We start from the raw sequence: 14309 nt of genomic DNA, 5'->3' as shown, positions 1-14309 counted from the left end.
AGTTGGTTCAGTTTAGTTGAAAAATAACAAAATATTGGTTCAGTTGAAAAATAAATTTTTTTAAAACTCAGTTATGATGATATATGTTTTTGAGATCAAGACAACTTTCTATTCTTTTACATTACTTGCTAGTTCAGGGGACCACTGAATATTTTTTGGAAGTCTGAGTTGAATTTCGGAGGTACAGGACCACTTGACCAATAACGTAAATTTCGAAACCTGAAAGAGAGTGTAGGCTTTCATAGAGTTCTTTCTAATGCAAATGCTAAATTTATAACCTTGACTTATCTAACTCATTCTTGACACATAAATTCTAAACATTTTTTTATAATAATTGTAATAACTTCTCGTCAGAATTTTTTAGATTGGTTGTCTACCATCTTATTATTCAAATTTGTTATGATTTGAAGCTTACATTTATTAATCATTGAATAATCACACAAAAAAGCAAAAAAAAAAAAACCTCTTATAGAAAAGGAAGAAAAAAATTTTAACTCAAAAAAAGGTCAAAGTTAGACAGCATTCTAAGAGTAAAAGAATCTTAATCTCCAGGAAATCCTTATTTAGTGCTTTGTAAAAATATATTCTATATAAATAAAATACAAATAATTAAAAATTTAATAACATTTTAATTACAAAGCAAATAAAAAACTATTTCAACATTTATTGAAAAAATATCTATTCTATCTAATTTTAGAAATCAGGAAAGAAAGAAATATTTTCAAATTTTTTCCCAATCAAGAAAAAGTCAAAGGAGTAAAAATTACATAATGACAATAAAAAAACAAGAATTTCAAATTTTAACTGATTTTTAAAAGTTATCACACGCACATTGATATTCACACAAAATAGAAAAAAGAAAATACCAAGAGAGAGAAGAAGTAAGAAAAAGGTTCAGAATAATAGAAGTTATCCAGATGAAAACTGTAAGAGAAAGGAAGAAAAATTAAAACACTTAAACTGCAAGTAATTAAGTTAATACACAGCATTTAGAAAAAAAAGTTGGAATCGTAATAAACTTCAGAAACAATAAATTAATAATCAATTTCTCTTCTTAAATTGCTAAAAAATAAAGTTTTAGTTGGTCCATAGTTTTTTATAAAAGCAATACTAACTTGAAGCTGTTTTTTTTCTCACTAATCAATCTGTAATAGTATTTTTTAACCAAGAAATTATTTTGAAAATAATTCTTCTTACAACAACCCATTGTGGGTCAGAGGGCCATGAAGGTTGAGGTTTAACAATTTTGTGATCAACAACATCATTGTAATAATGTGGTCAGTATCTTCTCAAGCAGACGGATACCCATTGTTCTCAATTTGGTGAGCTTCAATCTGCCACTAGAAAATGAACCCCAGTCCTTTACAATAAAAGCTCAGTGCCTTCAAACACTGAGCTAGAAGAGGCTCAATTATTAGGTAAAGTCAATTAATGCTGAGTCAGCAGCCTTTTATTTAGAGATTCTAGATTTTAGCCAAGCCAAAAAAAGTGGATCTGATTTTTGGTGAGCCTTAATTTGGTGAGCTTCAATCTGCCACTAGAGAATGAATCCCAGTCCTTTACAATAAAAGCTCAGTGCCTTCAAACACTGAGCTAGAAGAGGCTCGATTATTAGGTAAAGTCAATTAATGCTGAGTCAGTAGCCTTTTATTTAGAGATTCTAGATTTTAGCCAAGCCAAAAAAAGTGGATCTGATTTTTCTTCGTTTAAATTACCTAAAAAAAGCTGGCTAAAATCTAAAAAGCCAGCTTTTATAAGCACTTGTATTTTTCAAAAACTGTAACAATAAAATTTTTTTTTGATTAATTAAATTGGTGTAATTGTGTGTTATGACCGATTTGGAGCAGCAACTTTGCACTTTCAAATAGTTTGCAGCAACAGCTTTAACCATGGAAGCCTTAAAAGAATAATTTTAAACTAATTAAAACTACAATTAAAAATCAACTTATTTAATGCAGCATAAATATATGAACAATACAAAATTAACTATAATAAATTACTAATAGTCTATCTTTTTAATAGAGCATTTTTACAATTTAGAAAAATAAATTTTCTATATCAATTTCAAGCACAGTTAGGAAGAATTAAAACATGAAAGAAATAGGTTTAGAACATTTTAAGACAAAAATGTTGAGTTTCGAAGCTAACATAGAACAGAAATTTCATTAACATTAATTACATTTTACATATTTACGGAATAAATACCTTTAAAAGAAAGCAAAATTAATATCATTATGTACATTAATCAGATTTTACAGCATAGTCATTAATAAAAGAAAGATAAATACATGTACAATAATTTTGAAAAATAAAATATTAAAAAGTATGTATAAACTAGCTTTTTTGAATAAAAGTTGATTGGAAAAAGAAAAAAAAGCTTTTTAGCAATCCCGCCATTTACTTTTATATGCCTATTTGCCTTTATGACAATAAACCCACAATTCCATGCTCATAAAAATAATTGTCGACTACTGTTTAGGTCAGTTGCACATGCACACCTTGACTCCTTTTGAGATCTATGTCACCACAAAACTTATTTGAATGCATGAAAAATTTTGAAGTCACATAGGGACAGATTTGGGCACTTTTAAGATCATTGGCCCAAGACTGCTCATTTAAATTTCTTGCAGAAATTCCTTTATTTCATTAACTGTGAATGGTCAGTGCTTATTTAAATGTTCAGATTCGATCACTTTTCATTTTTACCAGCTCCCTTTTATTTTTCATAGTAATTTGATTACAGTGGCTATTTCATGCAATTCATCTATCGAAACTCAAAAGTATTGTCAATATTTGTTATAGTGTTTCGGCACTTTTGCCATTGTGACAATAGTTGTACAGTTCCACACTCATAAAAAACCATAGCGAACTATTTAGATCAACTGTACATGCACACCATGATTCCCTTTGAAACCAATGTACCTCCTCATTTGAATTTTTGCAGAAATTCCTTTAATGGCATGGCAGGTCTAGTATTGTCAAGCAGCATGGTGATTTCACAAGATTGTATATCGGAATGTTTAGATTTGATCACTTTTCTGAGTTTTGCTAAGGTTTCTACTTACCACTGAGAATTTACTATAGCTCCCATAACAAGACAAGCATGAGCTCTTTGTGACCAGTCCTTTAATTACACATTACTCACAGAAACAGAAATTATGAATCGCAACATCTGAACAATTCATGTTTTTTTAAAAAATCAATGATGTAATGAAAAGCATTGAAAGCATAACAGATGAAAAGTGTGTGAATTCTTATCATTACAACATCAACTTCCTTTTCCTAAATAGAATAGTTTTGGCTTAAAGACTTTTGTCTATATCTTTATTGATTGTTGTTAATAATTGCAATATAAAGTATAAAAATATCTTTGTAGCCATGAATAAAATTTTTTATCCATATACAGTTAAGTAGAAAAATTATTTTTAGTAAAAGCAATATTTTTTATTCTTAAATTTAATAATAATCAAAAACATTCTAAATTGTAAGATGTAAAATGTTTTGTATACTTTTAAATTACACAATTTACAGTGATAATTTCGAATATTTGAGCTAAATTGGTTGAATAGTTTCTGAGGTTAAAAAAAGGCGCATTAACATTATAAGCAGATACTCACTCACCAAAGCTTTACTTTGAATCCGAGATAATAATGTACAGATATAATACTGTATAGGAACTAAAAATATTACAGTGGCAGCGCCAATCAATGCATTGTAACCAAGTTGGAGGTAGAGAAGAACCAAAAGAAGAACAACCTGGAAAAAAAATTCTGCTTTTCAATTTTTAGAACAGGTAAATTTTAGGTTTCACCACAGATTATTAATTGAAATTACACAGAGTACATAATTGTTAAAAAAAATTGTATTAAAAAAAACATTAAACCTCAAATGAATTTATTAAAAATTTTAATGGTGACAATTCTAGATTTTTCTAAATAAATTACAACAAAAATCCAGTTTATCAGATAAAAGAAGAAGAAAAAACATTGTTTAATATTCATCGAAATATAAGTTTTAAAATCAAAAACATTTGTTCAAGATCATTGCTTTTTTTTTCTTCTTTCCTAATGGCTGCCACTCAACTATAAGTTCTGTTAAACATCATAGTTTGTCGGAAACGATAAAAGTATATAAAGGTTCAACTTATGTACTTAAAAAAGGCACATAAATAAAGGTGACATTATACACAAGGTTGTAAAACATTTTTATAATACTAATAACTATTTTTTTTCTTCAAGAAAGATAATTAAAATAAACAAAGTATTAAAAAAAATTCAAATATATTTTTAATAGCAAAAAATAAGTTTGCCAAAAAATAATATAAAAATACTCTTGAATTAAAATTTTAAAAAAAAGAGAGCTATAGCTTTACAGTTACATACCTTTAAAGGTACAGCCCATATATAATGGCCCATGGAAAACAGCATCAACAGACATATGATTGACTAGAGCTCCAGTATCTAAGCCTGTAGCAGAATTTGTCTTTAATGCTTTTTTATAAACAAGACACTAAAAGAATGAGAAAGAAATTAGTAAAATCCAAATTTGCTTAAAAGCTATAGCTAACAGTACACACTAAAATAATGAATTAAAAATGTAGAAGTGCTAAATAATAACTTCGTAAATTATATAAAAATTAAAATATAATGTATACCAGCAGAACATAATTTAGAAAAAGATTATGAAAAAAAAAATTTAGTATTTGAGAAAAAATAATAAGCTTTTTTTAGGAAAAATAATTAACCTATTTCGAATAATATCTATAAGTAATTGAATTGCTTAACCAGAAGAGAATATAATTAAAGAACATAATTGAGAAGAATGTTGATGAAAAATTGTTACAACTCGGTTACATCATTAAAAAAAACCCTAAAGACTATGAAATGCCTTGCGTTTGGTCCATACACGATTGCACAAGAGACAGTAAGAGAAACAAAAAACCTTATTTACAGGTTCATATATTCATTCAGATAGTAGTTCGACAGCAAACTTTGCATCACTCACAAACAATTGTACACTTTGTCTAAAGTAAGAACTCCCCAAGCCATTCGCCTGGACCCACGACACTGACTATTGTAATGAGATATAACTATTTCAAGTAAGGGGTGAGGTGTCAATTGTTTAGGACAGGTTTTGGCTCTGGAAGGGAATCGTTTTCTCCGGTCTATCGCATTAGCTCTAGAGTGAAGAGAAGCTACACCTCTAAAGTGCGCTATTCCTGTTTCCACAGCCTCAGACTTGGTGGGGGGAGTTCTTACCATAGACAAACTATAGGTTGCTACTCACAAACAATAATAAACATGCAATGGATAGATTTCCTTGCATAATGTGGCATCTCCATACTTTGCAGGCTTACTTGATAGCACCTATTGTCAATAAAAGCATATCAGTTAGCAGTGATGCTAATCAAACATCACACTATCAGATCACTGTTGAGCAGTAATGCAGAGTAAAAACATCATGCAAGTAAGTGAATCAGTTAAGTGAAAGAAAACACGTATGAGTACTGGTCACTCATATTTATTTGGTGATCTAATTTACATCACAATGATGCTAACAACTAAATACTTAATCTTAACTATTAAAATCACTAAAATAAATATATGTAGGCTGCCAACTTGTGACTAACATTGCAGACAGATGTATGCTAATTCTCTGTTTATGAAACGCATTGTAACCATTGCGTCCCCTGATAAGTTATCACGTAAATAACGGATGAGGTATAAACAGGACCTCTAAAGCAAATTAAGTCCTGCTCACGTCACCAATAAGATCAGTCAACCGCTTGCTTTTAAATTTGTTTATCAATGGAACTTTCAAACAAAGCAATAGAAACTATTAACATTTTTTATTATTTATTTGTTTACAATCTTGATACTTGAAATGTCATGTGCAGTGTTATGTCCAAAAACTGCATCATTTTTATAATTATTATTTTCTTTGCATTTTAAAGAATGAAGTTAAAATGTCTTTTCAATTTCTATATTAATACGGGAAATATCTTAATTAAATATAAATTTCTTGCAAATAACTTTAAATCGAAAATTTAAAAGAATTATTGAAAGTAAATATTCTGATAATAAGGTTTAGCTTCTAATGCAACATTCAATTTAGAAATTCTAAAGTAATAATAAGGTAGTAAGTCTCATAGGGTATAAAATTTTGAAAATTATTGTTAACATTTATGAATATACAACTGCCTATAATAACATAAGAGTAGTAAAAATGTTTAAAAAAAGAGTAACAAAGTATTTCACCTGCAAAGCTGTCCTTCTGCTATTGTATTCTGCTATTGCTAAGTGGTTAAAATTATTTGATAATGTGCTTTGCAGGAAAGTGGCTATAAGAACAATTACAGCCATAACAAAACCATTTTGAATGAATTCCCAAGCAGTAGGATAATATGGCTGAAAAAGAAAAATCAATTTAAATTATACAAAAATCAATTTAATAATTTTAAATTATCCTTGTTAAAAACTTTAGAGAGAGAAAATACTAAATGAACTAATGAAACATTTGGGTTTAAGGAAACCCTTGTGGTCAGATAACCTAAAATAACTTTAAGTACACTACATTATTACAGGGCTGCCAACTTTCTACGCTTTAAGGGAAAATTTCATATCATGGTAGTTCAGTTTAGGTGTTAACGTATAATTCTTTGTTTTGCAAATTTGATATAAAGTTATTATCCACACCACTACATGTTAATATTTAAAACGCTGATATGAAATGCCACTTTGTTCCAAATCTTCCGTGGTAACTCTTTTAAAATGCTATCAAAATTATGAAAAGTCTGAAAGCTTTAGTTTTTCTACCACTCATTATGATATTTTGCAAAACGCGTAGCAGTTGGCAGCATGTTATTACAATAAGTATTTAGTTCGAATTTATGTTTGGTTTCACTATAATATTATGTAAGTATACATTTAATACCTTTTAACTTTTAGCCATAAAAAAACAGGTAACTATTACCATACATATATGCTAAATTTTATAAAAAAAATTTATTAGGTGAATACTTTCTTTCATCACCTAACATAAATCATAGTAATTCTTATGATTTAAACTTGTTAAAATAAAGCTGGAAATTAGATTAAATTAGGCAATTTGTTATTATTATTTTGGTATGACTACGTTTTTATTATTTTATTAGCAAATCCTAGTCTCACTTTTATATTTCATAAGACAAACTAAATTAAACTAAATTTAATTGTTTTCATAAACAAATCTGGAATTGTATAATCATTATTCAGCTTTTCATTTAAGCACAACCTTAAGATCACTTTTACAAGTTTTTTTTAATTATTATTATTGTTATTATAACCGGCGTTGAACAGCCCACTGAACAACTATCACTGCTAAACTGCGTAGCCTTATAATTTTGAAACCAACCCAGAAGACAAAGGAACCCCTAGATCAAGCATTGGGACAAACTAGCTATAAACAGGGTTGCCACAGTAAAAAATGAACAAAAATAGTTGCTTTTAGTATCCTCAAGCATGAAAATAGTTGCCTAAAACTATAAAAATAGTTGCCTGAACAGGAGCAAAAATTTATCAAAAATAGTAGCCAAATAATTAAAATTGTAGCTTAATTGTAAAATACTATGATAAGGACTGGTTGATGTCAGAAATTTTAAATCGTTATACATCGTCCGTTAGACATCGCGATTTAGCATATGTTCAGAAATTACCTATGGGAAATCAATCAAAAAAAAAATAAATAAATAAATAAATCTATTACCAAAGAAAATATTAATTCTAAACATATTCTACTATAATATCAATATCATTGCTTAATTTTTTCAATTAAAATAATAAAGAAGTCAAAGTAAAAGCAAACCCAAGATTTATTTCATTTTTCTTAAATTAAAAATGATTTAAGATTTATTGGTTTAAAAATAATAATACTGTAACAAAATATTTTACATACGTGCATTAAAATTAAAAAAAAAAAAAAAAAAAAAAAACGAAAGTAGAAAACAAACCAAAAAAATGTTCACTTCAGAAAAAAAATTATTTTTTTAAAATTATTTGTTGGAAAAAAAACATGGTTTTGAAACATCATTAGACCCTCTTTTATTCAATTATTTAAAATAATATAAAGTAGTATTAACTAATGGTCAAATTCTGTACTGAATAAATGTCAAAATATTTTTACTTATTTATTATTATTTTCGTTTTTGAAAATAAAATTGACTAAAGATTTATTTCTTTAAAAATGACACTGACTATCTAACAAATTATAAAACAAACAAGTATTGAAAGAATTTTAATAAAATTTAAAAAAAAAATACTTTAAGTACTAATGTTAAATTATTAAACATTACTAAACTCCTTTATTTAATTTTTTTAAAAATTTTTGTTTTTTAACTAATAGCCAAATTTTTTTAAAACATTGTTTTCACTTTCTCAAAAGCATTTGTTTGAGCATTTGTGCTTGATTATTAGAAATCGAGAAACAGAGATTTTGAAAGAAAACATTTCGAGATAGGCAAGGAAAATACATTGAATTTAAATAGTAAATGTGAGGAATTTTAGAAATTTTGAGATATAGAGGTTTGAGATAAAACAGCTTTAACTGTAATAATAAAGGTCTTAGTTCCAGATTGAAGTTAATTTGACATGTTAAAGTTCAAATACATGTAAGTATTACTAAAAATTTAATATGGGGAAGCAAGCCCAGTCTCATTCTAATCGAGAAATAAAACATGATTTGTTTAACATCAAAAAGAAACTTAATAACATTTTTTTCAAGTAATAAACAAAACTCATAATTCTTAAGAAAGAATAAAATTATCTCCAAAACCCAGTAAATGTAAGACTATTTAAAAGTTTTATAACAGCTTTCTTAAGAAGACATGCAAAAGGGATTAGAACCATTGGAACAGAAAGGTATTACAATTGCATTGAAATTAGTAATAATATAAATTTACACAAAAAAAATATATATAAATATAATTAAAAGGAAATTTAAATAAAGTTGTGTGTCTACAGACGTATTAGAAATAAATCTGCAGTGAATAGAAATTAATCAGCAAAAAGAATTTCCAAGCTACTGAAACTATTTACCATTCCGTTAATAATTAAAAACTGCTTTTGTTGTCTTCTTAGAAAAGTTTTAACCCTTGAGATACTCCTTGGATAAAACTGTATTTCAAAAAACTGCAAAAGATTCTCTTATTTCTTCTGCACCAGAAACACAGGTGATTGTGTCTCAAAGTGTATCTTATCTTTACATTACTGGGTATCTTATCTTTACATCGATTGTAACCAATTCCTTTTAAATTAGGCTTTTCTAAACCATTTAAATTAAAAATGAGTAAGACACAAACAAAAATTAGACTGCTAAAATAGAATCCTTGTCAAATAGGCTTTTCTACCTGATTCAAATTAAAGAAAAGTTTAGAAAGAATAAAAAAAAATTGAATCTTTGCTAAACAGAATTTTTCACAATATTCAAACTGAAACTGTATAAAAAAGCAAATGCAAATGAGAATCACAGAAATAGTAATACCGCTAAAAGTAAAATGTGTTTTAATTAATGCGTTAAATATACGAAAAAAATTTTGAACACATATTATACAGCTATAAGTAAACAGAGTGCTTAGCCAAATATCTCAACAAAAAATAAGCAGCTTTTAAGTACTTTTTAAGCAATCAAAAAATATTTTTTAACATAACATAACAAACTTAGTAGGTTTTACTGTATAAAAAAGAAACTGAAATACATCTGACAAGTATGGGTAAGTATTGTGTTGCAGAAATGCAAATTAATGTGAATAAATTAAATTTATTACAGACATTCCAAAAATGATTGTAATAATAAAATAATAATACTTAAAACCTAGCTTTTCTCCTACTTCAAAAACACAAAAGCTCAATCAAAATAAATATATGAAACAATATTCTAATAAATTATTTACAATGATAATAATTGAGAAAAAAAAATACTTACTGTGTAGATTACTGATTGTGATCCTACTTTTATCAAAAACATTGCTGCACCCAACACATGCCCAGCATAAAAAGCTTTGATTTCATCAACCTGCATAAACAATATTCTATTTTAGAGTGCATAGCCAGATTTTTCAACAAAAAATAAGCACCTTTTCAGTACTTTTCAAGCACTCAAAAATATTTTTAGTCACTATAAAAAAAATAATAATTAGGATCTCTCCAATAATAAAAAAAATTTTTTTTTATTGCTTAAAATTCTTAATTTATAAACATAAAATCAATAAAATTCAATATTTTATAAAACTTCACACAAACATGAAAAAATTACTAGTTTCTGATAAATATGGCAGAGAAAATTGTGAAGATAATGCTTTTTTGTAATTTAAAACCCCAATCGGCACGACAAAGAAAAAATCTCTTTCTAAAAGATAGAATTAAACACTTTTTTCAAATTCCGAATAGAAAAAGCACCTTTAAGAGCTTTTAAAAAACATAAATCAAAAATAAGCACCTTCAAGCATTTTTTAAAAACACTATGCTAAAATTTAATAAAGAATATTATTTAAATAAGTAATAGTAGTAAGTAATAGTATTTAAATAAAGGAAAATTTAAATTTTCATTACATTATACATCCCTAAAAATATTTTGAATTAATAAATAAACATAGTAAGAAATATATACATAAACTTATCGCTGTTAAGATTACCAATGGTCGTTAGCAGCAAAATAAGCATGATGTTTCCAGAGAACTTGTAGTTTTATACTTAGCACTGTAAAAACTAACATTAACATTGTTCTATTAAATTTCTATATCTAATCGTCTTGTTCCTAACTGCTATGTTCCTAATTGTGATTCTTAATTAAAAGTAAAATACAAAAGTGAGGTCGTTATTACTGAGATAACATATTATTGAGTAACCCTCAATTCTGGCATATTAGCACTGAATAATGTTTTTATTCACAATAAAAACATTAAAGCTACGCATTTCAGAAAACTGTCTTGTCTTTTTCCCCTTTCTGTTTTGATGGTGATGAGATTTAAGATATTTGACTCATACACAACACATTATAATATTATTTGTACTTTACAATATGTTTTGTGTATCAAAAATTTTAATTATTGACCAGCTCAAAAGTGCAAAGAGGCTAAATAACAGAAATATAAGTTGTCTAGATTATGACTTATATTATTAATAAATCAATATAAAGAAGACCAACAATTATATTAAGCTATTTTTCTATTAATGTATTAGTATTAGAGATGTAGAAATTTAAAAAAAATTTACAGCTAATTTAACACACTGGACATTTATTATTCAGAAAGGTGTCAACAATTCACAACTGAATATGGATTAAATAAAGAATTGTGTATTATTCATATTCCGAAACAGATTTGTATGATCAATTCTTTAAAAAAATTACTTGATACCTAAATAAACTTTTGCATTTAAAAAATATATTTCAGGCAAATCTCTCCACCTTTAGGTGTTACTTTCGAAGTCACAAATATTGTGAACTATAATCAGAATTTAAGGGCTATTAAACCATAACCACTCTCAAATAAAGAAACTAAAAAATTGAGATTTCAATAATTTATATGTACAGTTAATTGAATTTTTCTTCAAAGTTAGTAATGAATTAACTATTTGCAATGTAAGAAAAACTAAATTGTATCTTAAATGTAAATAATTTTGTAAAATTTTAAAGAAATATATATCCTATTGAATTAGCAATAAAACTGATAACTGATTTTTTTGGACCATTAAGAAACATTAATAAAAGAAATGTGATTGTCAATTAAAATAACTTTGCACACTTTCTTGATTCATAAGAATTTAGGACAATATACATCCTTCTTAATGAAGAAAAAATATTTTTATTTCTTGAAAAAAAAAGTACTCTGAAAAAATTCTTATTTATAAATGTTTTCCACTAAAATTAAAATGCTTTAATTATATATAGATCAATACAATAAGTTAAAAGTATTACACTTATTATCAGAAAAAATGTTACTTACCAGATGAAACAGTGAAGACAGAATTGTAGTCAGACATGGTAACTTGCTTGGTTGAATCATCTTGTATGCACACAGGTTGATTTGTTTATGATCCTTCGTTCCAAAGCTCTTGCCATATCATCCTGTTGCTCATAATGATGAGTAACAAAAGCAACAGATTCAACTTTTGTTTCAGGTTCCTATAAAATAAATGTGATTTTACTTAAAATAATTATTTATACACTTGCAGAGGTACACTAACTATTATTTATACACTAAAAGCTAATGGAATTTTAAAGTTAGAAAACTTTTAAGATGTATATAACTGTTTGTTTGTATTTTTCACAAGTAGGTATTTATTAAAATTTTATGGACTTTCACTAGAAAAGAATAAAAAGCTTAATGAACATTTATTTTTAATTTATTAATGTAATTACGTTAATATCTGGTGAAAATGGGAGAAATTTTTAATGGCCACTTTAAAAAACTAGCTGTCTTTTAAAAAGGAAAAAAAAGAAAAATAATATAATTTTAGTTTTTTTTATTGACTTTTATATCTTTGAAAAATTGACAGTTAACAGGATTTTTTTTATTATTTTTTTTACAAAAAACATGATTATTAAGAACCAATGATTTCATTTAACCACATGCAACGACAGAAAATTCGAAAAATAGAAGGGTAGTTTAATTAATAACTAACCATCAGGTCAGCTGATAGCTTCTTGTTTTTGACTACCAGTGATACCAACATCAATTATTTCATATTTGTAATCTTCAGCATCCAAAAATACTTCAAGGATGTTCAACATTTTCATCCTCTAGGTAAGAAAAAAAATTTTCTTTTAAATTAAGTACATAAATAAGCGAAGTTACTAACATAAGAGAAAAAAAAACAATCCGAGGATTTTACAAAAACGTAAATTTTACACCAACTCTCCAACAATTTAAATAACATTCTAGAAAAAGGAAATTTTAGAGATTTTATAATCAATTAAAAGAAACTGGCATTTTAAATTTGCTGCACTGCTTTTAGCTTGCAGTTGTCTTTAAATGAGAATAATACTTGTATTTATCATTTTACAAATAATGACTGGAGACAAAAGAACTGTTGTTCTCACATGGACAGAAGGAAAACGAACTAGAGAGGTGTTAAAGTCGAGATAGAACATTGAAAACTTAATATCTTTATATATAAGTTACAAAACAAAGAATTAAAGATAATATTTCAATTAAAAAATCGCAATCGGAATTTTGGGAAATAATAATGTTTATAAACATTAGTACATTTCAGATTAACAAAATTAAGTATTATAAATAAACAGAACAAGGTCCTTGAATGTTGAGCACTGTCTTAATGAATTATTTCAGTTTTATAATCTTTTGTATTAATAATTTCTACCAGAGTAAATTCCTTGTTTACTTTGTCACTGAATAAATATTTAAGATACTTCAAAAATGGTAAAAATAAATTATTGGTTTAAAATCAGTTACGAAAGATTGCACGAAAATATTTTTAAGCTTTTAGCTTACTTGTTTTCTGTGACTTTTCAGTTTTTTTGGAATTCAAAGTTTATACGGGGTAAGATAAAAGCGTACAGCGAACCATTAAATGAACATCTCAAAAAAGAGCAGAAACAAGAATAAATAACTTTATTCTAAGCGTGGAGCATGGACACTAGAGTATCGTATGGAAGCCCAGCTTAATGTAAAATTTCCCCTACAATTGAACTAGAACAAAAAAATACGGAGGGTCTTGTATGGATACAGAACCTCCTATTTAAGCTGAATTAAAATTTACATAATAATTAAAGTACTTAGGACAAAATTGCATTGAAGTTAAATTAATTTTTAAATACATAAAAATATTTAGCAATATTTAAATAATTGATAGGATTAGTTAAAACAGGAAACAATTTCCCAGAAATCAAAGATTTTTAATGACTTAGTTATTATATTGAAGTAAAAGTTCAAAATAGAATAACGATGCTAAAAATTAAAATTTAAGTTTTAAAATTAAAAATACCCATTCGATAAGATCATTAAAAGCGAGATGCCTAAGCAAATACAGCTAGAAAAGAGATTATAAGTCACAAAGCAAAAAAAAATAAAAAACGCTCGAACTTAGAATTGGTCAGGGAATCGAGGGGGGGGGGTCGAAAAAATTTCTATCTTTATCCTTTCAGCGGAGTGCCGTGTGCAAGCGAACAGCGAAGAGAATTGGATGGTGGGTGGAGGAGGAAGTTTGTTTATGTGCGCCGTTGCTAGGCAACCAGATTTAAGAAAACTGTTTCTCTGCTCTTAAAAAGAAGATAATATTTCAGAAAAATTTAAGAAGTGCGCTTTCTTTTAATTG

General features: G+C 26.8%; 1 pseudogene across 1 annotated transcript in view; it reads right to left on the bottom strand.

Moving 5' to 3' along the window:
* Positions 1-13847, bottom strand: part of LOC147803293 (ATP-binding cassette sub-family C member 8-like) — a 41352-nt pseudogene extending 27505 nt beyond the window's left edge. The window contains exons 1-7 of the transcript XR_015429017.1: positions 13356-13847; positions 12657-12774; positions 11978-12156; positions 9958-10047; positions 6258-6407; positions 4383-4509; positions 3622-3756 (exon numbers count right to left, since the gene is read on the bottom strand). The product of XR_015429017.1 is annotated as an ATP-binding cassette sub-family C member 8-like (transcript). The remainder of the gene's footprint in view (positions 1-3621; positions 3757-4382; positions 4510-6257; positions 6408-9957; positions 10048-11977; positions 12157-12656; positions 12775-13355) is intronic.
* Positions 13848-14309: the final 462 nt, after the last annotated feature.

The sequence above is a fragment of the Parasteatoda tepidariorum genome, chromosome 9 (assembly GCF_982258835.1).
Source record: "Parasteatoda tepidariorum strain Cologne lab strain chromosome 9, Ptep-v5.0, whole genome shotgun sequence".
Classification (NCBI taxonomy): domain Eukaryota; kingdom Metazoa; phylum Arthropoda; class Arachnida; order Araneae; family Theridiidae; genus Parasteatoda; species Parasteatoda tepidariorum.
Note: the sequence above shows the minus strand (reverse complement) of the source record. Positions and strands in the feature narration are given on the sequence as shown.